General features: G+C 42.7%; 1 long non-coding RNA gene across 1 annotated transcript; it reads right to left on the bottom strand.

The window, feature by feature from the left end:
- Nucleotides 1-8,552: 8,552 nt before the first annotated feature.
- LOC309526013 lies at nucleotides 8,553-14,176 on the bottom strand. Its single transcript, XR_014216616.1, has 2 exons — nucleotides 14,016-14,176; nucleotides 8,553-12,944 (listed from the first exon to the last, which is right to left on the bottom strand). It is a non-coding gene; the product is annotated as an uncharacterized lncRNA (long non-coding RNA).
- Nucleotides 14,177-23,008: the final 8,832 nt, after the last annotated feature.

The raw sequence follows: 23,008 nt of genomic DNA on the forward strand, positions 1-23,008 counted from the left end.
TGGCAAAAAGTAGCTGTATGTTGGAATAGCACTCCAAATTTTATCACATCACATAATCATAATCATAATCATTTATTATTTATACCCTGCCCATCTGGCTGGGTTTCCCCAGCCACTCTGGACGGCTTCCAACAAAATACCAAAATACAATAACCTATTAAACATTTAAAAAAATAATAATTTATTATTCCATGAGCCATGGAAATGGTGGGGGAAATTACAGTGCAAAACTCCAATGACCTTTTGCATTATTGGGGTTGCAAATAGATTTCCACCCCCCCCCCCCCGGAAGGAGTTAACATGGAAATAAGTGCTAGACTTCTACTAGATTCCACTTGATTTTCCGAAGTGGCTTTTATGTCATGTGAAAGATCACATAAAATGTGGAAATTATCAGGTAAGGAAATGTCAGCAAAATGGAATGAAGTGCTGCCTAAATGCAGCTCTTGTTTTTCATACCCGACAGATTGAGGGGAAAGATGGAAAATTAATCCAGTGAAAGGAGCAGTTGCTACTTATGCTTTTTTTTTTGGTCATCCTTTGTCATCAGCTGCACTGTTAAACATATGCAGTGAAAACCAAGATGTACACTTGAGTCATAACGTCATACTGCTTACCAATAAATCCTTTTACAACTATCTGGCTTTCTAGCTCTCACACTCCATCTGTAATATGATACCACTAATGATAATAATTCTGGCCAATATGACTGGATTCATTACTGAGATTAACAAAAAGTGCTTTGAGCACTTTAAAATTTACTAGCATTTTTACTAACATCTACAATTTTAGCATTTATTTAATGGCCATCAATTGGATGCCATTATGAATCAATATGGTGGACTGAACCTTTAAAAATGGCACTAAATTTAACCTCTAGGGTTAAAAAAGCACGTTTTTTGTTTCTTAGAATTCTCAAGCAGTGTTGTGTATGAGGCTACACACACACACACACACACACACACACACACACACACAGGGTAGAAGAGAGATATCCTCCCAAGAGGTCTGAACATAATGTCTCTAAGACCAATTTACCAGCTGAGATTGTGAAATAGGGCAGTCCTGTGTGCACTGTGCTTTCTGTTCTGAACTTCTAGAAGGAAACGTAGGATATGAATGTATTAACTACTGCAATTAGATGAAAAGAAAAGATTTAGGAGCCATAGAGGAGTGGCTGCTCATTGAAATCCCAGGATCCTCAATGGTTGGCCAGACCGGTCTGTACGATGAGAGCTCCAGTTGTTGAGAGCATGTCCAATTGCAGTTACAGGCTTCAACATAATTGTCGTAGGTGTTAGCATTTCTCAGATTTCTCCAGACATTGTCAGGAAACAACGGTGTGTGGGAAACACCTTAAGGTCATGTCCATTTGTGTTACTCATAATCGTTCTGACAATCAGTAAAACAGCCTAGCCTCTTCTTGTTGAGCTGCTGGATAGTTTAATGCTGACACCGTGTTGTTCCTCTGACAGCTGTTGCTAGTCAACAAGTACTCTGGTAATATTCAAAGCCAGCTTTGACAGCAACATAATCTTGATATGTCACCTCAAAGGAATTTAGTACCGGGTTTTTAGATCCGTCCCAAATCATGCACTGGCTGGATCTCAGCTGATGCGATAACCTTTATCATGCAACAACATTTTAAATAATGTTTAATTACTGCATTTTTAAAATCTCAGGGTGGTGTAGATGGTTCACCCCATCTCACCCTCATTTAAACCTTACTATAGTTTGCAGGCTATAAAGTCACATATCCAATAGCATCTGTGATATGTGAAATTGCCTGTAGGGCAGGTACGAGGGGGAGATTGCTACCTGCAAGGCAGCCCTTATCCATGCTAAGGGTACGTAGGTGGGGGAAACCACATTGTTTTGCTCACCTCTTTCAGTACCATGGCATCTGCCTACCTGTATGAGAGAATAAATTCTGAAGGTAAAGGAGTAGTGAAAATGAACTGCTCTTCAAAAACCAAGAGGGGAAGCCTGACTCGGGGAATGTAGTGGAATCAACATATCAATGAGTAAAGTATACCAATATGGCAGGTAAACATACCCATAGACTGGACCAAGGACCAAAATATGTCCTTTTCATGATGGAAATAGTTTGAATGCATAGCATGCAGCAAATATGTGTTCTTTCTTAAACAAACTTCCATTGTCTTTACTTCATTTCCCTCTGTTAATTTATCTAGTTTATATATTTTACTATGGATGTATGATTCATTTTTAATCAGGGATCAGAGATATATGGCGCATTCCTCTTAATGTACTACCTTGTCTAAAATATATATTTCTCTCTCCAAGCCAGTAGTTTGTGAAGGAGGAAACCACGGGAATGTATAATATATGTAATGGTATAGATTTCAAAGGTCTGCTTGTCTGGTCTTTATTAGCAGCTCACAATGGATCTGAAAAGAGGGTGCTTACATTCCTTCACCCCCAGTGTCTTTTTCCAAACAAAAACCTTCCCCACTCTCCAAAGCTGTTATTATTCCTGAAAGGAAAGCTGAATTTAGCTTTGCTGCCAAATTAACATTTGGCAATATTAAATGTTCGTCATACTGATTACTCATTACAGTAAATGGATTTAAGTCTATTGATTTCAGTTGGTCCTCCTCATTCGTTTCAGGCGTCTTGTAAATACATATCTTTTGGCCCAGCTTTCCTTGACCCTGTTTTGTGTATGAATCCCCTGAATCTTTGCTTGATGTGATTTTAAATATTTTTACGTGGTTCTATACTTGATTTGGGGTTGTCTTTTGGTTTTAATGATGCGGGTGGCGCTGTGGTCTAAACCACTGAACCTAGGGTTTGCCAATCAGAAGGTCGGCAGGTCAAATCCCCGTGACAGGGTGAGCTCCCGTTGCTCGGTCCCAGCTCCTGCCAACCTAGCAGTTCAAAAGCATGTCAAAGTACAAGTAGATAAATAGGTACCGCTCTGACAGGAAGGTAAATGGTGTTTCTGTGCACTGCTCTGGTTCGCCAGAAGTAGCTTAGTCATGCTGGCCACATGACCCGGAAGCTGTCTGCGGACAAACGCCGGCTCCCTCAGACTATAGAACGAGATGAGTGCCGCAACCCCAAAGTTGTCCACGACTGGACCTAACGGTCAGGGGTACCTATACCTTTACCTTTGGTTTTAATGGATATTGTTTCTATGTTGCACATAGGATACACTGTTTTTAAAACTATTAAGCGGTTCAGAAATGCTTTTAAATTCTTAAATAAAATACTCCAGCAACAACTAAGGTGCAATTGGTAAGGAAATGCAATATCCCTGCAACAGGTTCAGAAAAGGGCAGCCAAAACGATCAAGGGGATGGAGCAACTCCTCTGTATGAGGAAAGGTTGCAGCATTTGGGACTTTGTAGCTTCGGTAGAAAGCAAGTCAGAGCTGACATGATAGAAGGTTATTAAAATGATGCATGGCATGAAGAAAGTGTGCCAGGGCAATGGAGCACTTTAATCCACATTAATTGCGCAAACCTAGATTTCCATTATGAGCTTTAATCTCTCCTGAAAAATAGCGACACTATGGAGGCACTTTTTGACAGCATGGAATGCTTTGTCGGTGTTGATGGCTGCCTAAAAGGAAGATCATGAGCGCTTGTTGATTCTCCTGGCCTTGGCTTTGGCTTAACAGGAATGAGTCAGTGTAGCCAGTGGGAAGGAAAGCTCTGACCTAATTCACAGATCCAGTAATTTCTGACGTATCACATTGCAAGAATTGCTATGAAAGTGTCAGCTTTTGTTTTACCAGTTACCACAGAACTGGCATCTGAAGAGCCACAACACTTCCATTCCAAGCTTTCACTTCCATTCCAAGCTTTCACTGCAACATCTTCAGAACTGGGAGTAATAATGGGATATTTTTACTCATATCCTTCAACTGGCTGGTGAAAAAGTAGAAACTGTATCATGCCATTGTCTTCAAAAGTGGTCCTTACTGCTGAAAGCAGGTTAGTCCAAGCTCAGACGAACTTCTGGGGTGCTCAAGACTGTTCAGAGATTTGTTTCCTAGACTGGAGTTTGGTCAACACCAGTTTCCCAAACTTGGGTCTCCAGCTGTTTTTGGACTACAACTCCCATCATCCCTGGTTAGCAACAGTCAGAGATGATGGGAATCGTAGTCCAAAAGCAGCTGGAGACCCAAGTTTGGGAAACACTGACTTAGGGAATGGCTAGTTCTGTGATGCTTCCTCAATGCTACCACATTATTGCTGGCTGTAGGGGCTGTATAGTACAAGAAAAGAGGGATAAAAATAAACCGGAACATTTATGGCATAAAAAGTTATGAAGTTATGGGATATGCACTGATTGGAAATGAAGCAACATGACCACCCAAAAACTTTTGTAGGAACTTCATTGTTAGACCGCAATAAAGATTATGATTATGATTATGATTATGATTATTGAAAGTGGGATTGTATATGACTGCCCCAATAGCATCATGAGCACAAATCATCATAAATGCACCATAAAAAGGATGGTTGGAGCTCTCCTAAAGAGTTTGCAAATTACAGCATGTTCTTATACATGCATAGGATTGACTCCCAAACTGGATATAGTAAACTGCGCTGACCAGACTGCAACTACAGTATTTTGTGGGACAGATTCAACCGTGTTCCAGAACTTCAGGTTTGCACAGTTAAAGTGGTTCAAAGCGTTCTGTCATCCAAGCACAACAATTCAATTTATGAAAAAACAACAAGGAGAAAATAAGGTCCAGAGTGTGGCCTGCCACATGTGTTGGGCCAGTGACATGTTGGGACAGTCCCATGGTTGTCATGGCAGTCATGAAGTCCTGAGCTACTCCAGACCCAGTCACCTCAGCATGGAGTTGAAGTCTCCCAGAACCAGAAGACTCTTAAAAATAGCATTTGCTCCTTGAAATCCATGCACTCCTGCTATCTAGATGTGTACATCTTCTCTGATTATTTTTTTTTAATCCAATACTATGGAAGGAATTCATAATGAAAGAATGAGATGTGCTACCAATACTAAATCACAGCTCACACAAATAACAGTTCTAAGAGAAAAATCTAGGATTGGAAGAAAAAAAAGTTTGAAAATAATCTGCAAGACCCATAATGGCTAAGCCAAAGCAAACCTAACAGCCATGGAGCTCTGGAGTCATCGGTTAGGTTTGAATGATTTCAAAGGAGTTTCTTTGACTTTTTATTTGTGTTTCTGACTTGCCCAGACCCTTTAATCAAAAGCCCAATAAAAGCAGAGGGGGTGAGGAGAGGCTACATACTGGCTAGGGGAGAACGGAAGCCCTTAAAGATCTAAGGCTAGGAGATCAATGCCCTCTGCAATTTAGGTCTGGACCCCATTGGCCTGTTAGGTCAGAAGTCTTGCTATAAGGAAGGTGATATGGGACTTATTAAACCCCTTTCATATATTCGCTTTGACTTCACGTTAGGTGGGATGGGAGGTTAAAAGGGTGTGGGGTGGGTGGGGAAACGGGAAGGGAACCAACAGCCCGTGCAAACAGCTTGTGCAACATCTTGCCTCGCACAGAGCTTTCATTGTAAAGCCCAAGAGTTCTGCTTTCAATAATCCTGCCGCTAATAATGCTCCATTGAGTCCGGAGAGAAAGACAGCATTGAAGTGCCAAAGGGCTAGCTTTCACAGGAAGGGTTAATTTTATAAAAACGCCGACTGGGAATGATGCTGTGTAGCTCCTACGGTATATCAGGGCAGCTGAGAAACATGCACCGCTAATACGCATAACCCATTGGCAGACATCGTTTTACGAGGTAAAATGCAAATGTCCAAAAGTGTGCGGGTTGGTGGCATAACATTCACAGAGGCCTTGGGTCGGTTTCGTTCTTGCCCCGGGCCCCGTTATTATTTTGCTTTGGGTTTTTTAAAAATAATAATAATAATAATCTTTAAAATGTGGTAAATTATGTGTGAGTTAACAAGAGGCAGTTTGCCAACTGCCAAAGCCATGAAAATATTCCACTTCAGGTTAGCTCAAAAGCTTGGGTACAGGGAGCTAATGCCTGAGCATGACTAATGTAGCTCAAGGAAAAGCATCTGGTTTTGAAATGGTTGGGAGGTGGAGGGCTTCCATTCTCGTCCCCTCATTCCACAGGGAAATCGGCACTGATCTGTCGCTAGACTGACTGTGGTTGGTTGACCCCAGATTGTACAAAGCCTACATTGTTTTGTAAAATGGTGTGGATCGTTTCATTGTATGGTTCAGTCACTTGATGGCACTGGGTGGTGTGAGGAGTTTCCTGTTTCCGATCTGTTCTTGTTCAAGAAGGACAGTGAAGTCCTTGTCAAGTTTCCCAGCTTCTGAGTTCTCGAAGCTTTCCATGACAGGCAATATGGTCTGCATACAGCATTTTGGAGATCTCCAATTAGCTGATTCAATGGGCCTGGTTTCTGGCAAGTCTGTGTCTTGGCAGGGCAAATTGTAGGATCAGTGCAGGCAGCACATCCCGACCTTACACAAAGAAAAGGCAGGCAAACCCAGTGCCTGCCACTCCTATGCTTACATCAGAATAAACACCTCCACCGCACTGGTAAGAACATAAACTATTTTCCTTCACTTAGTGTAGGAAAGGCCAGACACCTTCCTTCCACAAGAATGCAATAATTGAGGAATACCTTCTGAATTGCTATTGCAGAGCAAATGTTCAGAAGATCCTGTTTGTTTTTGTAATGGGTTTTTTTCTGATTTTTATGTTAATCTTTTAAGTTTTCAAGCTTTTACTGTCCCTCACTTTCTCCTTCCTAAATTCAGAGATTCCCTACGCATTGAAAACCTGAATAAGAGAATAACATCAATTAATTAAATAGGGAATCTCTGGATATAAGGAGGAGAAAGTGTGGGGCAGCAGTAGTTGGAGGAGAATGTCACATGGACAAGGGGGAATTAAAGGAGGCAAGAGGGGTTCACAATCTGCATTAAGTTGAGGAATGGGAAGGCCCTTAGTGTTATGTTACAGTGATATTCGATACCTTATTGTGTATTGTCACTGTATTACTGCATTTAGACTTCGAGTTTTGTGTGAATCGCTTTGAGCACAGATTTACTTGTTGAAAATGCAGTATGTAAATAATGTAAATAGATAACAGCTAATAATATCTTGATTGTGCATATCTAAAAGCAAAACCATTTGGTGTATCAGACAAGGAAAACTCAACAGGTGATATAGGCTTTAAAAAGAAACAGCAAAGCAGTTCTTGTGACTTAGAGATAGAAAAGTGCACTCCCAGTCTGAATGATGCTTCAAACACAATATAACCTGAAGCCATTTATCTTCTTAGGTTTATGCCAGGTGTATTCCTCCTTTGTATTTATTGTCAACCAAGCTAGGATGTCCTCTTTGACTTGGGAATATTTTCAATACTTTGTTAAAATCATTCCTGATTAATAGGGTGTGAGCTCCAAGAAAATAAAAATCCTGATTGAGAGGGGCGGAGGGGGAAACTCATTGGAAAGCCAGAAGGATTATTATTATTATTAGGTTCAAAGATATATATGATCCTCTGTGCTAACTTTAAATAGCCAGATACCTCCAAGGCCCACCTCTTATTAAATTTCTGATTCAGTAAACCAGCTTCTCCTTTATCAGAATTGCTTATCCCTCTGGCTTAGCAACATATCCACAAACCAGAGATTTCTGCATTCAGCCACAATCTGACATGTAAGCCTCCTGCCTTCCCTTCAAATGAAAGCAATTATATATCCATTCTCTCCATCTAAGAGAAAATGCACTACCTCTGGTATGATGTGTTCATCGCCTCAACATTTAATGTGGCATTTAGTGTGTGCTTTATTATTGTTACTGGGTGTGGGTGTGTGGGTGTGACATGACAATAAAGTACATATGTTGTGACTTTTCGTATAAAGCAATAGACAAATCTAATAAATTAAACTGAGTCTAACAATGTAAGGCATACACTGCAAAGTTATGATTTAATGACTTTCTTGCCATCATTATCTGCTTCCCTATTTGGGGAACAAACTGCAGTGCTATCGCTATGTTCTCTCCCTGTTACCAAGTGTGATTTTAGATCAATGCCATCATTTAACACTTTGGGTTCAACCTTGAAAATTAGTAATTCTGAGAATTGTTCAGCTTCCTTCTTATTTCAAAAAACTCTTAAGACTTGTGGAGGTTTGCATTCCTCTTGTAGGTCAGTGCCAAAAGCAACAGGAACCAATACTTGAACATTCACAATAATTGAGAATTGAACAAGGGGAGAAAGAAAGATTTGTCCCCACTGTGTAGTCCAGTCTCTAGCAACCTGGTGCCCTTCCAGTGTTTTAGACTACAAACAAACCCCATCCAAACAATAGTCCAAAACAAAAGAGGGTACCAGGTTGATGAAGGTTATTGTGGGTTGCTTTTATGTCTTTATGTGAAGCGTACCCTTTTCTCTCAATTGTTCACTGCCTTTTCTAATTATTTTAATTAATTATATTATATCTGAGCTCCTTTATTCTTCTTACATGCTTGAAGTGTTCTACAGCTTTCTTGAAAATCAGACTTTGTTCTAACAAATTAAAACCTTGTTCCTATTCATTTCTAACCTTTTATAAATGTGTTGCTCCAAAACATTTGAACTTCAAGGTGAGCTATATAAGTATTCTTGCCTCTGAAGTTTTCCTGCAGCTGAGGGACTTAAAAAAACAAAACTATATGCTTCAGATAACAATAAGCATGCCTCTAAAAATTACATAGACATTTCAAAATTGCCTTTTGTCTAAAGCCACAGTACTCGTTTGCTTTGATATTTCTCAAATTCTACAGTCAAACTTCTATTCTCAACACTTTGCATGTGTACTCCTCCCATGCCCTGTTTTGTTCCCATATACCAGCACAGATCCTCAAGAAAGTACACATAGTATTACTGTTCATTAGCTGCACTGAACCATCAGTGTACATGACGCATTACAAGCTGTTCAACAGCAGAACAGACTCAGAAGGCAGTGGACTCTCTTTCCTTAGTAATTTTTAGGCCAGCCCTACCAGGCAGCAGCATGAAACAACCTACTTCAGGGGCACTATAAGGTGGGGTCCGGCAAAGGCAGGAACTGGTGTCTGAATAGTGCAGCAAGAATTCTTTAAGTGCTGGCCCTGGTGGGCTGTGCTCCAGGCAGCAAAATGCCTCAGGCCAGCAATGGTTGGATGAAAGTGGCCAGCTGCTTGCCTGGAAGGAATTTTTACTAACCTTAGGCAAGTGGGCAAGTTGTTCATGATGAAGGTGATGTTTGTTCGCCCTCAGTCTGCCATAGGCAGGGTACACAGGGGCCTCCTGTACTCTCATTCCAATGCTTTACCACTAAACTGGAAATGCCAGGAGAAGTGTAAACATGGCAAGACAGTGTGGGTTGGGGTGGCAAACCAGCGGTGTTCCTTCCTCTGTGTAGAATATGCCACCCATGCATTGGCTCTGATTCTCCTCCGCATCATCTCCATGGACCAGTCTTCTTCTTTGGCGATCACTTGTACCTGAGTAAGATTGTCTTCCATGAACACAGTCTTAACAGTGAGCCCATAAGTGACTGTGGAGGCCGATTCTGGATCCACACGTCCACGTCCTGGATCCACACGTGGGGACATAGGTTTCCAGGTGGGAGTTGATCATGGTGAGGGTTTGCTAAGTGTGTCTTCCTCTTAGCACACTTCTCCCTTTTGTCCTGAGTTTGAGCATCTTCAAAGTCCATGACACCTTTGGTAAAGGCTGTTTTCCAATTGAAGCGCTCGCCTGGACCACTGGAGGCAGGTTCATTAGGGGGAATAAGGCACTCCCCACCAACCGGTCTGCCGCCCAGGCCAGCTCCTAACTGCCTTCCTTCCTACATACAACTAGTCCAGGGGGTTGGCACTGCATGCCAGCTTTCTCCTCTTCAGTGTCAGTGCTGTCCGTCATAGAATTCAGCAGGAAGGAGAATGGGGACAAAAGTAGAGTTCATTGGCTCTGTTTGTCACTGGCTCTGCATCCAGCAACTGTTGTAGGGCAGAAGACAGGGAGGACTTGCCACTGGTGTGAGCAGGTGGCGGTGTGAGCAGATGGCGGACTGTCAATATGGACCATGATTTATATGAAGAGCCATTAAAGCCTTCTTGCAGACATCCCCTCCATAAACTTGCAATTCGTATTCTATTTCCACCCATCTTCTCTTAAATGACTAGTGTATTTTTCTTTGAAGAGATGAGAAGCTGGAGAGAAATCTTGTGGGTTTGGCTGAGCTCCCTTCTTCACATGCCTGATGATTTCCACATTGCTTCAACGGGCTCCATTCTCTCTTGAATTCAAGCCCACATTTCCAGTACGGATCTGAACTGCATCCAGTTTCTCAAGTGGTACGAGAGCAGCTTTTTAACCAGGATGCTGAAAGGCGCAGGGAAAGTCCATGCTCTTGCTGAAGCCCTGGACCAATTTGGGCAGTGATTCCTAGCAGGCTCTTGAGGATGTGGTTTGATGCAGAGATGGGGGAACAATTAGACCCAGGTGATATTCCATACCAGTCAGGGCCAGTAGTTTCTCAGTAGTGTCTTGCCCTCTCCAATGCAGAGCAACATTGCTCAAGCCAGAGTGCATTATCTTTGAGAAATATCTCATATCCAATTTCATTATGCTGACTGATTATGCAAGAGACTTTTCTCCACGCTCCAGCTGTTGCTGCTAAAAAGTGCTAGTGCAAAGAACACATCCTGGCTTATGGGATTTCACGTGCATTCCCACTGTTTGTTTGGAAAGACATGAGATTAGTCACACTCCATATCTACCCTGTTATCTATTATGTTGTCTTTTATGAAATACTCCATTTTGATATGTTCTGCCCCAATGCAGCTTTGATCGAAATTGGAGGGGAAAGAACAACCTAGCTGCATTTTAAGCCGGTAATACATACACGGCCCCAGTTGGCCATTGAGATGCAAGTGTGGTGGAAGGAAAAATGTAAGCCATTAAAGCAGCACGGACTCTTGGCAGCATTCCCCGTTCCCAATGACCCTGACACTTAAGCTTCAAGGGCATATTGACTTTGGACTCTTTGAGCCTAATTCCTGACATGATTAATCACGAGGCACACGTAAACGTTTTCACTCCTGAAAGTATGTCGGGAGCTGGCATGACCTCCTGTCTCATCCTGGCTGAGCAAAGAAAGAGGCCACAAGATCTCCTTCCAAGCGAGAGCCAGACGCCTATCCCTGGTTCAGTCTAGCAAAGCCCAGGAGTTGGCTCCCTTTGGCTTCACTGACCTTCATAGGAGGCCCGTTTGCAGCTCAGATGATTCTCTTCACTGCCTTCTACTTTCCTGCTTTGGGAACTTACCCATGGGTCACAAGACAAACTCAACGTGCTGTTGCTCTAGAGCCCAGCTGGCCTTGTGCTTTGACAGAAGCGTGAAGTTAAATGGCGTTCCCTCTCCATTGACTGTTGCCAGGGAGAAGTGTAGCCGCCTTTTCAAATTCAACAGTGTGTCCATGCTGTAAGCGCAGTGAAACAAACTAAAACTGCAGCCCTTTTTTTCTAGGAAAATAGGTGTATGTATCTGAAGAAGTGTGCATGCACACAAAAGCTCATACCAAAAACAAACTTAGTTGATCTCTAAGGTGCTACTGGAAGGATTTTTTTTATTTTGTTTCACCATGAAGTTGTTACAGTAAGTGCCACACTTTTTAACAACAACAAGAAGAAGAGGTGCTGGTACTGAGTACCATTGAGTACCCCCTGAAAGAAAGAAAAAACAATGACTAAAAGTATTCAAAATCAATTTTTGCATGGTAGGCTTTAGATATGCATATATGTGGTGCTTCCCATCACTCCTTCTTTTGAAAGTTCCCATTTGGGCATTATAGTAAAGGCTAAAAGGAAAAAAAAATGAGAAGTGAAAAGCAGCTCATGCATCTGCCGTCAGCTCTCAAAATAGCCAAAGCGACTTTTAATAGACTGTGAAATAGATGCTCAAATACAAAAGCAAGAAAATAAAAGTTGGAAAGAGTTGTGTGCTGCTGCTGCTGTTTTTTTTTGTAAAAGTTGCTGAATATGTGAAGTTAAAGAAAATGTATTTAATACTTGAGAAAAGCTTTGGCAGAGGATAGGAGGAGGGATGGAACAAGGACTGGGGTGGAAGGTTCTGCCAAGACTTCTCCAAATGAGCACTGCAGTCTCTCAGATACCTTGTGTTATGCTTGGTACCTGTACTGTGAAACAGGAATGTTCTAGAAATACAGTATGGCACAAAATGCAACAGGGTTCAATAGCAGTCCTAGGCACCAAGTGCACAACTTCATAGCTGGATATCCTCTAAGCATCATGCACCCCTGTCTCTCTCTGTATAATGCCTGCCCTTTTGCAGGAAGAACCCATTCCACCTACCGATTTCTGCTGCCTTGGCAGCATTCAAGATCCCGAGAGATTGCTCTTTTCCTGGTTCCTTTCGTCCCTTTGAGGTATAACCACTCCAAACACCGGAGGTATGTTTTGCCTGGTTAGAGACCTAAAAAAACCCTCTAGCATACAGACAAATGCAAGGAGTGTTCTTGACTCTCCCTGAGGTCTGTTGCTCCCTGTAGATGCAGCCAAGCACAAAAAAGAGGGGGGTTTTTTGTTTTGTTTTTTGTTTTAAACTGCTTGGCTCATGTCGGTGCTTGAAACAAGGAGCCCTTTCTTACTTGAGAAACTTTTTGGAAGGGTCCAGCGGAGGGAACATGATCACCTGGTCTTTCTGTTTATTTGTAAGCCAATCCCAGTTCACAGAAATGAAAACACACCTGTCTGCATTAGGCCTTATGCTAAAGCATGTAGTCTCTTAACAGGAAAAGGGTCGTCTACTTATGTGCTCCCAGGACTTTGTGCTGATGTGGTCAGTTTTTGAGAGGTGAGTGGGTGTTGCTTTTCCTTTGGCGAGGCAGGATGCAGACTGTATCTCAGGAAGGTAACAGGCAGGCCCAAGATAACAGGCTCTGCAAGAAGGAAGGGCAAAAGCACTGGTGCCTGGGTTGATTTCATAGAAACCAAGAAAAAAAGAGGCAGAATTTGCCATATAGCCTCTATCTCAGTGTTTCCCAACCGGTGTTCCGCGGCACACTAGTGTGCCGTGAGACACCGGCTGGTGTGCCGTGGGAGGGAGGCGGGCGAGTCGGGCGGCGAGAGGCGGCGGCGGCGAGGATCCGCGTCGAGCCGGGGGCGGCTCCGCGGTGGTGGTGCCGAGCGGCGGGGCAGCGCGCGCAAAAGGGAGGAGCGCGAGACAGCGGAGGAGGAGGAGGCCGGCATGTCCGGGCAGCAGCAGCAACAGCAGCAGCAGCAACTCCCGCCGACGGCTCCTCCTCCGCCCGCTATCGCCGCCACCACCACAACAGCCGCCGCCGCCTCAGCTGCCGCCGTCCCTCAGTCCCTCGCTCTGCTGCCTCCTCCCACCCCGGCAAGGGGAAGGGAAAAAACGTTCACTTTTGTGCGTCCCTCCCGGCGTGACGCTGCGCGCTGACGTCACGGGGCGGGGCTTTAATGGTGGTGTGCCGCGAGATTTTTTCCCGGTAAACAGGTGTGCCGTTGCCCAAAAACGTTTGGGAAACACTGCTCTATCTGACCACAACGTGCTTCACAGTGCAATGCTCTGCTTGTCTACTCAGGAGTAAGTCCCCAAAAGATCAATGTCACTTATTTTGCTGGTAATTGTATACAGTGGTCCCTCGGTTTACAAACTTAACCCGTTCCAGAAGTCCATTCTTAATCCAAAGCCGTTCTTAAACCGAAGTGCTCTTTCCCTAATGAGGCCTCCTGCCGCTGGTGTCCTTCCACAATTCGACTTCCGTTCTTAGACCAAGGTAAAGTTCACAAACCAGGACACTACTTCCGGTTTTGCAGAGTTCATAAACCGAATAGTTCGTAAATAGGGCTGTTCTTAAACCAAGGTACCATTGTAAAGGATTGTAGCCTAAAACAAACTGTAAGCATTTGAGTTTCACATCTCTTTTTTATCAGGAAGAAACAAGTACTCAGAGTACTAAAAAAGGTAACAAGCTATTAATACTCACGTAGGTTTCAGTTTGACTTGTTCCCGCAGGCAAATGGCAGACCTGTTTGCTAATTAGATTTCCTCCTGTCCACAGGTGACTTGTTTTTGCTAATTCTCAGATTATAGAATTTACAGGTGTCACTGAATGACAACAAAAAAGAAATATGCCTAAATAATTTCATAAAAGAAGAACAAGAAGGTTTTGGATTTGATATCCCGCCTTTCATTCCCTTTAAGGAGTCTCAAAGCGGCTAACATTCTCCTTTCCCTTCCTCCCCCACAACAAACACTCTGTGAGGTGAGTGGGGCTGAGAGACTTCAGAGAAGTGTGACTGGCCCAAGGTCACCCAACAGCTGCATGTGGAGGAGCGGAGACGCGAACCCGGTTACCCAGATTACGTGACTACCGCTCTTAACCACTACACCATACTGGCTCTGGCATATCAACCATACAGTTGATATGATGACAAAAAATGGGAGCAGGGGGAGAGGCATAGACACTGTTGGTCTGAGAGGGAGACAAATGCACCCCAGAGAAGCAGCTCACCCCCTACTCCATCCCATCTGTGATGGGAATTTTGAGGTCTTAGATATATGGTAATGTTCATAAGCGTACCAACCAAGCACATACATAGATCAGCACAGGAAGACCGACCTGGAACCATTTTGATTCCTAAATTAAGCAAATGTTTTCTCTGCAAGGTCAAAGTGGGAAACCTCCCATTGTCTCTTTCCTCACAAATCCTGTCTTAAGGGCACATTTAAGATATGAATAGGGTGTGAGCCTGTGACATGGCCCAGGAACTAAGTATTTATCATTACAAAAGAATGGCCAGGCTCCCCAGGCAATCCAATCAGGTAACATGCCAGACAGCAGATAAACAACAACAGGAGAAAAACAACATTCAAAATTTCTGTTTTAGACTGCCTTTTTTGTGATGTAGGTATTATGTATCTGAGGAGTCGTCTTAGGTTACACCCTTTCTGTGATGCATGTATGATGTTTCTGGGGGTGGTCTTGATCTACAGGGTGGTCATTTCAAAAGTCTTTATAAGGCCTTGTGCGCCATTTTTCTCTGTTCCTCCTAGCGTGGATCCTAGCGGTTTCCCCCTTGTTTCATTCTAAGGGAAAGCCTACTCTTTAGTCCTAAATCAGTACAAACGTTAATCCAGAGAAAACCCTACAACTGAGTGCAAAAAGGGACAATAGAAAGTGAGAACGAGCCCTCTAACTCCCTGCCCCCCACGTACTGCAGTTCCTATGGAAATGCTTCGCCCACCCCATGCCTAGGTTTTTATTAAATAATAATAATCTATGATGTGGCTGCAAGCCATGCAAATAATGCAACATGTAGTGAGGCCCTTCTTTCAGAAGAAAAATATTTAGAATGGGAGCTTTAAAGGGAAACGAGCTGTTTCTGCCATTTCCAGAGAGGCTTAACAATCAATTCCTCTTCAATCCCCTTAAAAAAAAACAACTGTCGAGTATTTCCATCCAGGATGTGTTCTAACTTTTTAACCGTTGTTTTAACCCCATTAAAACATTAACAACAAAGGGGGGAAAACCCAATAAATTCCTCTTCCTAGGAACTCGGAATTGTACCTCTGCAAAAGGAAGTACAGTAGGGGTCTCCTAACAACTCTCAGCCCCTCCCCTCAACAAACTAATTGTTCCTTGGGGGAAGCTATGAACGTGTAAAATGGTATCATAGTGCTTTAAATGTATGCTGCGATTGTGGTATATGGAAAGATGCAAAAATTTGCTGTATGAAATATTATTTTGACAGTGTTAGAAACGTTTAAATTAGAAGACGGGGTACTTAATGTGAGAGGTATTAATAACTTACATAATGAGAGCTCTCTTTTCTTGCTGACAAGGCCAGGAGCACAAATTCAATTCTTGTGTCAGAAGAGTTTCCTTTCCATAGAGAATGGTAGATCAGAGGATGAGTAGGAGGACCTAGTGTATTATTAATCCTCTAGCATTTCTGAGAGTGGTAGAAAGACTAGCACACAGGATACGTTGAAGTTCTTCTCTGAAATCTTATGGACCTAGTGCATTTTCAATAGAGTGTGGTGAAGGCATGTGTTGTGTGTGTTCTGTTTTATTAATAACTGGATATACTGATTCAATTGTCTCTTAACCAGATGGAACACATTATCAAGAAGTCTGTTCCTTATCTCCCAGCATGCTTTTCTTCACAACAAGCAATAGCAGAAGACGTTTTCAAAATGGACATAGTCTTTTTCACCTCATAAAGAACTGTCAGCGGTTAGTACTGCAGTAAACTATAACCAAGCTCTAAAACATGGTAGAAAAAGATATCCATGTTGGCCCATAAAGGGGGTGGGGGTGGGGAATCCACAGTGGGATAATACCTTTATAACCCAAGCAAAATGTCACAAAAGTGTGAGAAACCTTTTGAGTTCAGGCTGCATGTTATGCAAATCGGATGTGGGGAGAGAAAAATGTTAAAAGCTGGCTTGGTCTGCATTTAGTCACAAGACTTAAGATGGAGTATGTGAAGGCATATCAGACACAATAGATTAGGCTCTCCAAAGTGCTGTTCAGGTTTCAGGTTACACCTAGGGAAATGTGTGATGAAGAAATGTTTAGTAGCTGGTTCCCTGTTTGGGAAAATATAAAATCCAGCAGGAAAAAATACAAATATGATGGCGGATCAACTGCACAATAGTTTCAAGTGAGAAAAGCTGACATTTAGACATATAACTAGAGGCAGGATAACCATAAACTGCTGCTCTCTCCCCCACCTGTTTTTTTGGCACAGTTGAGCAAAACTGGAAATGTGGAGTGTTCCTGGAAAAACGTAGCTACTGTTTTGCCCAGGGCATCTCTATGGCACTTACAGAAACAATTCTAGAGTGTGAAGCCTGTGCTGACCAGTCTGTGAAGTTGAGAGTTACGAGCATGGACTCAGCCACACCCTCAGTATTTTGTGACCTGAAAGGAAGAGGAACATGTCTCATTCCTGAAATAACAACTATGAGGAGATATATGTATCCATATCTATCTATCTATATCTATCTATCTATCTATCTATCTATCATCTATCTATCTATCTATCTATCATATATCTATCTATCTATCTATCTATCTATCTATCTATCTATCTATGAGAATGAAGTTCAGTACACAAAATGCTTCAGTAAACTAAGCTGCCCATCACTGCCTGATTTTCATTCCCTTAACAGAATTATGAAGTCCTACTGATCTGATACTGAACTAGCACCATTGACAGCGCAATTCAGTTGTGCAGGAAAGCAGTACGGCTTTCTCTCCCTCCCCTCCACCACCTGCCCCCGCCCTTCCAGGTGTTTGGCTGTGCAGATTTTTTTAAACGTTATCCACAAAAGAGTTTTAATTCAAATTTATTGCTAGCTTTATTTACTTACTGAAGGAGAATTTCCTTAGAGGCAAGAAAGTACTTGGAATGATGTAACTTTATGATCCGCACTGCCATGTCTAAGGAGAAAAAATGAAGCGGGGGGGGGGGTGTTTGTGTGTGATGGAAACACGGGGCCTTATGCCATTTCCAACACCCGACTATGGCAAGAGGCGCACAGGACTCTTAGAAAGCTTGGTAAGCATTTCTCCAGATGTAACAGCAGGAGTTACAGGCCTCTCTTGTATTTACCTTTGCAGACTGAGCTGAATGTAGTGTTGGCAATTCCCAATCCTAAAATATATTTCTACACTTCCAGGCTTTGTAGTTAATACACGCATGCAGGCAGAATCATTAAGTGAATTTATTTCCTTTAGTCTGTCTGCATACTAAAGGTTCTGCTCACTACTGCTCATTCATTTGATCACTTGGTGTTCTTTATGTATGCATGCCATCAGTGGGTGTCTGAGGACGAAGTAACATTTTTAGAGTCACTCTGGAGGAGTTCAAAAGTACCTGTTTCTCTTCAGAATCGAGCTCTGAAAGAAACAGTGGTTCCACAAACTTTAAGCAGACAGAAGCTGCGGAGTTGTCCACTGACCTGCTGGTGCCCTTGGATGTTAAACAGAAACTTCCCCAGTCCTGGGAACAGTTTTGCACTTTTAATTTAAAATGCAAACAAACCACACACTGAATCAAGCAACAAATGTACGGATCAAGTCCCAAATGCTCTTTTAAATACACAAACCCGCATCGTGGATAGTATATCTGAAGCAGGGTAGGGTGGTGGGAGAGGCAACACTGGTCCAGTACTTTCTGATATGGATGTCTTGCCATTTCAGTTGTCAAGTTGAAAGCAGACCAATAGTAGAGCATGAAAATTTCCTGGTAAGTTTTGTTTTCCTATTATACCTGTCTTCACCCTCAGGAACACGAGCTCTGAGAACTATCAGGAGTGCTCTCATAAGACATCTTCTGCTGTTATGGAATCAGCCTGTTTTCCAGTCACAACTGAGCTGTCTTAAGTCATGTCCAGGTGGCTTGTTTGTGGAACGTTCTTCCTGATTTGTTTCTGCAAAGTTTGCAGGGAAAAACAACAACAGTAAATTATACATCTAAACAGTTCTGTGATATTCTATATTATAGAATATAGAGGTGGAAGGGCCCACAAGGGCAATCTAGTACAGCCCCCTGCAATGCAGAAATCTTTTGCCCAGCGTGGGGCTCAAACCCACGACCCACAGATTAAGTCTGATGCTCTGCTACTGAATGAGCTTTCCCAGCTTATATGATGTCTGATGTTTATGAAGTGTTCATTCTCACTGGTCAATTTCCAGTGCATTTTCCTAACTGCAAAAGGCTTGTGGGTTTTTTGTTTTTTATTTCTGTTATTATTATTATTACTCACTGCCAGAGTTCCTGATTCAAGACCTCTGGTGCCTTAAATGTGAAAACTGACTAGGGCTGCATCTAGACATGTCAAAGAAGCGATTCAGTTAAACACGTTGCAAACTCATACTGTACAGGGAAATCCGGGAGAGAAAGATGGGACTCCACAGTGCCACCTGGTTTCACAATGTTATATTGCATATACAACACACATTAAACACTTTTTCTTTACCCTTCTAGCTGAGTCCCTAGGTTTCAGAGTCTTATACAATCTGGCAGAGAGCCCTGTGTAAATGTTATGTAGGAACTAGATGCAAAGAAATGGTGTGTCTACAGTCTCCATATAGCCATATGGCTGAATCCTTTATTGTTAGGCCAAAGCCACATAAAACAGCAGCAGAAAATGTCGTGTGTGCCTACAAACGTTAGAAGATCTGATCTGCTTAATATCAGCCCTAGATCCAGACCGGGGACAGTAATGTCTCTTTAGCTCAGAAAAATTTGGATTAGCACTTCATGTGTTTTCTGGAACATTAATTTCTTTCTTGGAAAATCTGACAACAACATTAAATGCCAGTCCATATTTCACAACATCAGGATTGAACTGGTGGCCTCTTTCAAATTCCTAATTTCAGGATCATGAGTCTGTCTGAGGCAATGTTCTTTGACCTTTCAAAATTGCCTTTCTTTTGCATATCACTTCCCTTATCTCCCTTTTGCTTACAGACTTCTTGTTTCTATGAATTAAAAAATGCTCTCAGAATTCTCACAGTGAGAAACTTCATGTGCTTAAATTCCACAAAATGCACCCAAACCTGTTCCTTGAGTTGCTTTGGAATGATAATCTAAAATCAGAATGCAATTCCAGCAAAAGTTTGACATGTTTTCCATTTATAACTCAGAGAAGTTCGCTCCTTAGAAGAGGCAAACAATTTAGAAAGCATTTAGGAGCCAAAGCCAACTAGAAGTTTACAGAGCTTTTATGACACTAGGATAATTTGCTGTAATTCCAGATTCAGAGCAAAAGACCAACTGTCAGCATTTTCATGAAATACTGTCAAATTGAGAGGCTTCACAGCTCAGCTGCTCACATGACAGGCAAGGTTACAGCTTAGGCAATCAAGACAATTTTCAGTCGCACATTTTAAAAACTAATTGCTGGAGAAGTAGAATTTCAATATATATATTTTTAAATCAGTGAACAAATCTCTCTATTAACAACCTTGCTAATAAACTGATAGATAGAATGCCACTATTTTTAATCTTAGCTATATAAAGTTTGGGAGGTACTTTGCTATAATAAAATGCTGTGCTTTTTTTTTTTTTTTTGCTTTTTTTTAAAAAAAAGATTCCTCCATATCAATATATTTTTATAGTGAAGAGTAGTCCAAAACAATACTGAAAGAAAGACTGAGCAGGCTAAGGGGCTAATATAAATTAGCAAACCTCCAACATCAAGTCTGTCAGACTTAAACACACAAAAATGTTTTCTAAAAATCCATGTCTACAAATCCCATTTGCAAGGAGGAAATGGTTACAGGGAATTTTGTGTGTCAAATAAAATACATACACATGGCTTCAGACTCACTTTCCACTCACTTTCCACAGTCATATGAAGTTGCAGTACATGAAGTGGGCTATTTCTTCGCATGGATGGAATCTTCAATAGGTTCCTCCTGCAACCTACTGGGATTTTCTTCAAGGATCTCAAAGTGGCATTCATGGTTCTCCATTTTAACCTCACAACGACTCTGTGAGGTAGGCATTTCTTTCTACTGCAAGGTTGCCCAGACTGAGCCAGTTGCCTGTTTCTTTCTGGGTGGGTCATCTTATGCTTAGCAGACCTTCAACCCCATCCCTCATTTCCAGCATCAAGAGCAGAGTCATGCAGATAGGCTCCTAGTTCATACAGAGACTGACATTTTTATCCTTCCTGCCAATACTGCTAGTTCTGCCAAATATGGAAAACGTTGGTTCTGCCATTTACACATTTATTTGTACTAAGTGAAAAAGAATCTCTTCTATTAGAAAAATCAAAGGCTTGGGCATGAAGTAGGATCTAATTCCATATTATATTTAAAGAGAAAATAGAAAGGTTTCCTTAGAGTACTAACTCAGCGATGAGTATTCTGTTGAGTAGATGCTAAGTTCTTCCTGATGAAAGATGTGCATATTATTCCGGATACAACCAGGCATATTTTAAACACAGATTTAGGTCATAAGGGATACCAGCAGACAAATAATCTTTCTTTCAATGTTTTTGTATTCCTGAATATACTCCCGGATCCCACGCAAGCACAAAACTTTCCCCTACAAGCCCGCACACACACCATTCAATATGAATTCACAGAGTGAAAACAGAATTTGTCTTGGGACTGTCAACTTTCACATGTGGTATGTGGAATGCATTTCATGTTGCTCATGCACCTTAAAATTATGTCCATAAGTCCCAAAGAAAAACAAAGGCCAACTATCTTCAGTCAGACACTGTGATTAGATGCTAAAATAGGGGTGGGGTGGAAATGCTTTGGGCACTGTTATAACCTATGCTCCCCTTCTCTTCCTATAGTGCTAAAGATATTGCCACTGTATTCTGCTCTGGTCAGACCTCACCTGGAGTACTGTGTCCAGTTCTGGGCACCACAGTTCAAGAAGGACACTGACAAACTGGAACGTGTCCAGAGGAGGGCAACCAAAATGGTCAAAGGCCTGGAAACGATGCCTTATGAGGAACGGCTAAGGGAGCTGGGCATGTTTAGCCTGGAGAAGAGGAGGTTAAGGGGTGATATGATAGCCATGTTCAAATATATAAAAGGATGTCATATGGAGGAGGGGGAAAGGTTGTTTTCTGCTGCTCCAGAGAAGTGGACACGGAGCAATGGATCCAAACTACAAGAAAGAAGGTTCCACCTAAACATTAGGAAGAACTTCCTGACAGTAAGAGCTGTTTGACAGTGGAAATTGCTGCCAAGGAGTGTGGTAGAGTCTCCTGCTTTGGAGGTCTTTAAGCAGAGGCTTGACAACCATATGTCAGGAGTGCTCTGATGGTGTTTCCTGCTTGGCAGGGGGTTGGACTCAATGGCCCTTGTGGTCTATTCCAATTCTATGATTCTATGATATGGGCCCCCAAAACAATAAAGTGGATTCCTGGAACCTGCAGACATTACCTTGATCTCTCATTCTTGTTTACCTACCCACAAAAGAAATCCTAGATAGATGATAGTTATGTCACCAAGTTCTAAGAACTCTATTTGTTGTGAGATTTGGGGTGGGGCGGGGCTGATCTGTGACTTGGGGCCCCAGGTGAGAGCCAAGGTGAATGGGTCTGGAGTCCTGCAGGAGAGCCAGGAGACTGAGAGGTGGTGAACAGGGGAGGTGAGTCAGAAGGAAAAGAAATCACTGAATTGTAAGGTTGGTTGTGATTCTGTCATATGAACCATGTACAGTCAGTTTATATACAGGTTCTTAAGAATGTGCATGTTTGTAGCCAGGGGAGCGAGTGAGGTGAATTGAGGGGCAGGCAGCGTGTGACCAAGCCAAAACAATTCCTACTTTCAAAGGAAGCCTATTGGCTTAATGCCAATATACAACTTCCCAAATTTCTGCAAAAACATACATAACAGCCTGCTGGATCGGCCCAGTTGCCCATCAAGTCCAGCATCCTTGTGGCCAACCAGATGCCTGTGGGAAACCCACAAACAGGACTTGAGCGCAACAGCTCTCTCTCATCCTGTGGTTTCTAGCAACTGGTATTCAGAAGCATTCCTGCTCCCAACTGTGGAGGCAGAGCACAGCCATCATGGCTAGTAAAAGGTAAAGAGACCCCTTGTGATGGCCTGGGAATTGGATTCAGAGGCTGAACCAGAGGAACCCCTGCCTGCACAAGAGTCCCCGCCTCCAGGGCCGGTTGAACTGGGGCAGGGCCTTGGATCTGAAGCACCTGCACCTGTGCCAGATCCTCAGGAGCAGGCACCAGGTGAATCCACTCTGGCTCCAGAGGTGATTGAAAACACAGTGCCTACAGGTGCGCCTCTCCCAGCCCTGTCAGGGGAAGGTGAGTCTCCCCCTGGGTCCATTAACCCTCCAGCCTCTCTTGAGCTGCAGAGACTCAGGGCAGAGAGGCGGAGGGAACTGGTTTCTCCCAGGAGGAGTGCTCGCCTTAAGGCCAGGAGAGGTGGGTCTCCTGGGGGCCGGGACCGCCCCTGGCCTCAGAGAAGAT

Source organism: Podarcis vaucheri (genome assembly GCF_965113315.1).
Source record: "Podarcis vaucheri genome assembly, chromosome: 2".
Lineage (NCBI taxonomy): Eukaryota > Metazoa > Chordata > Lepidosauria > Squamata > Lacertidae > Podarcis > Podarcis vaucheri.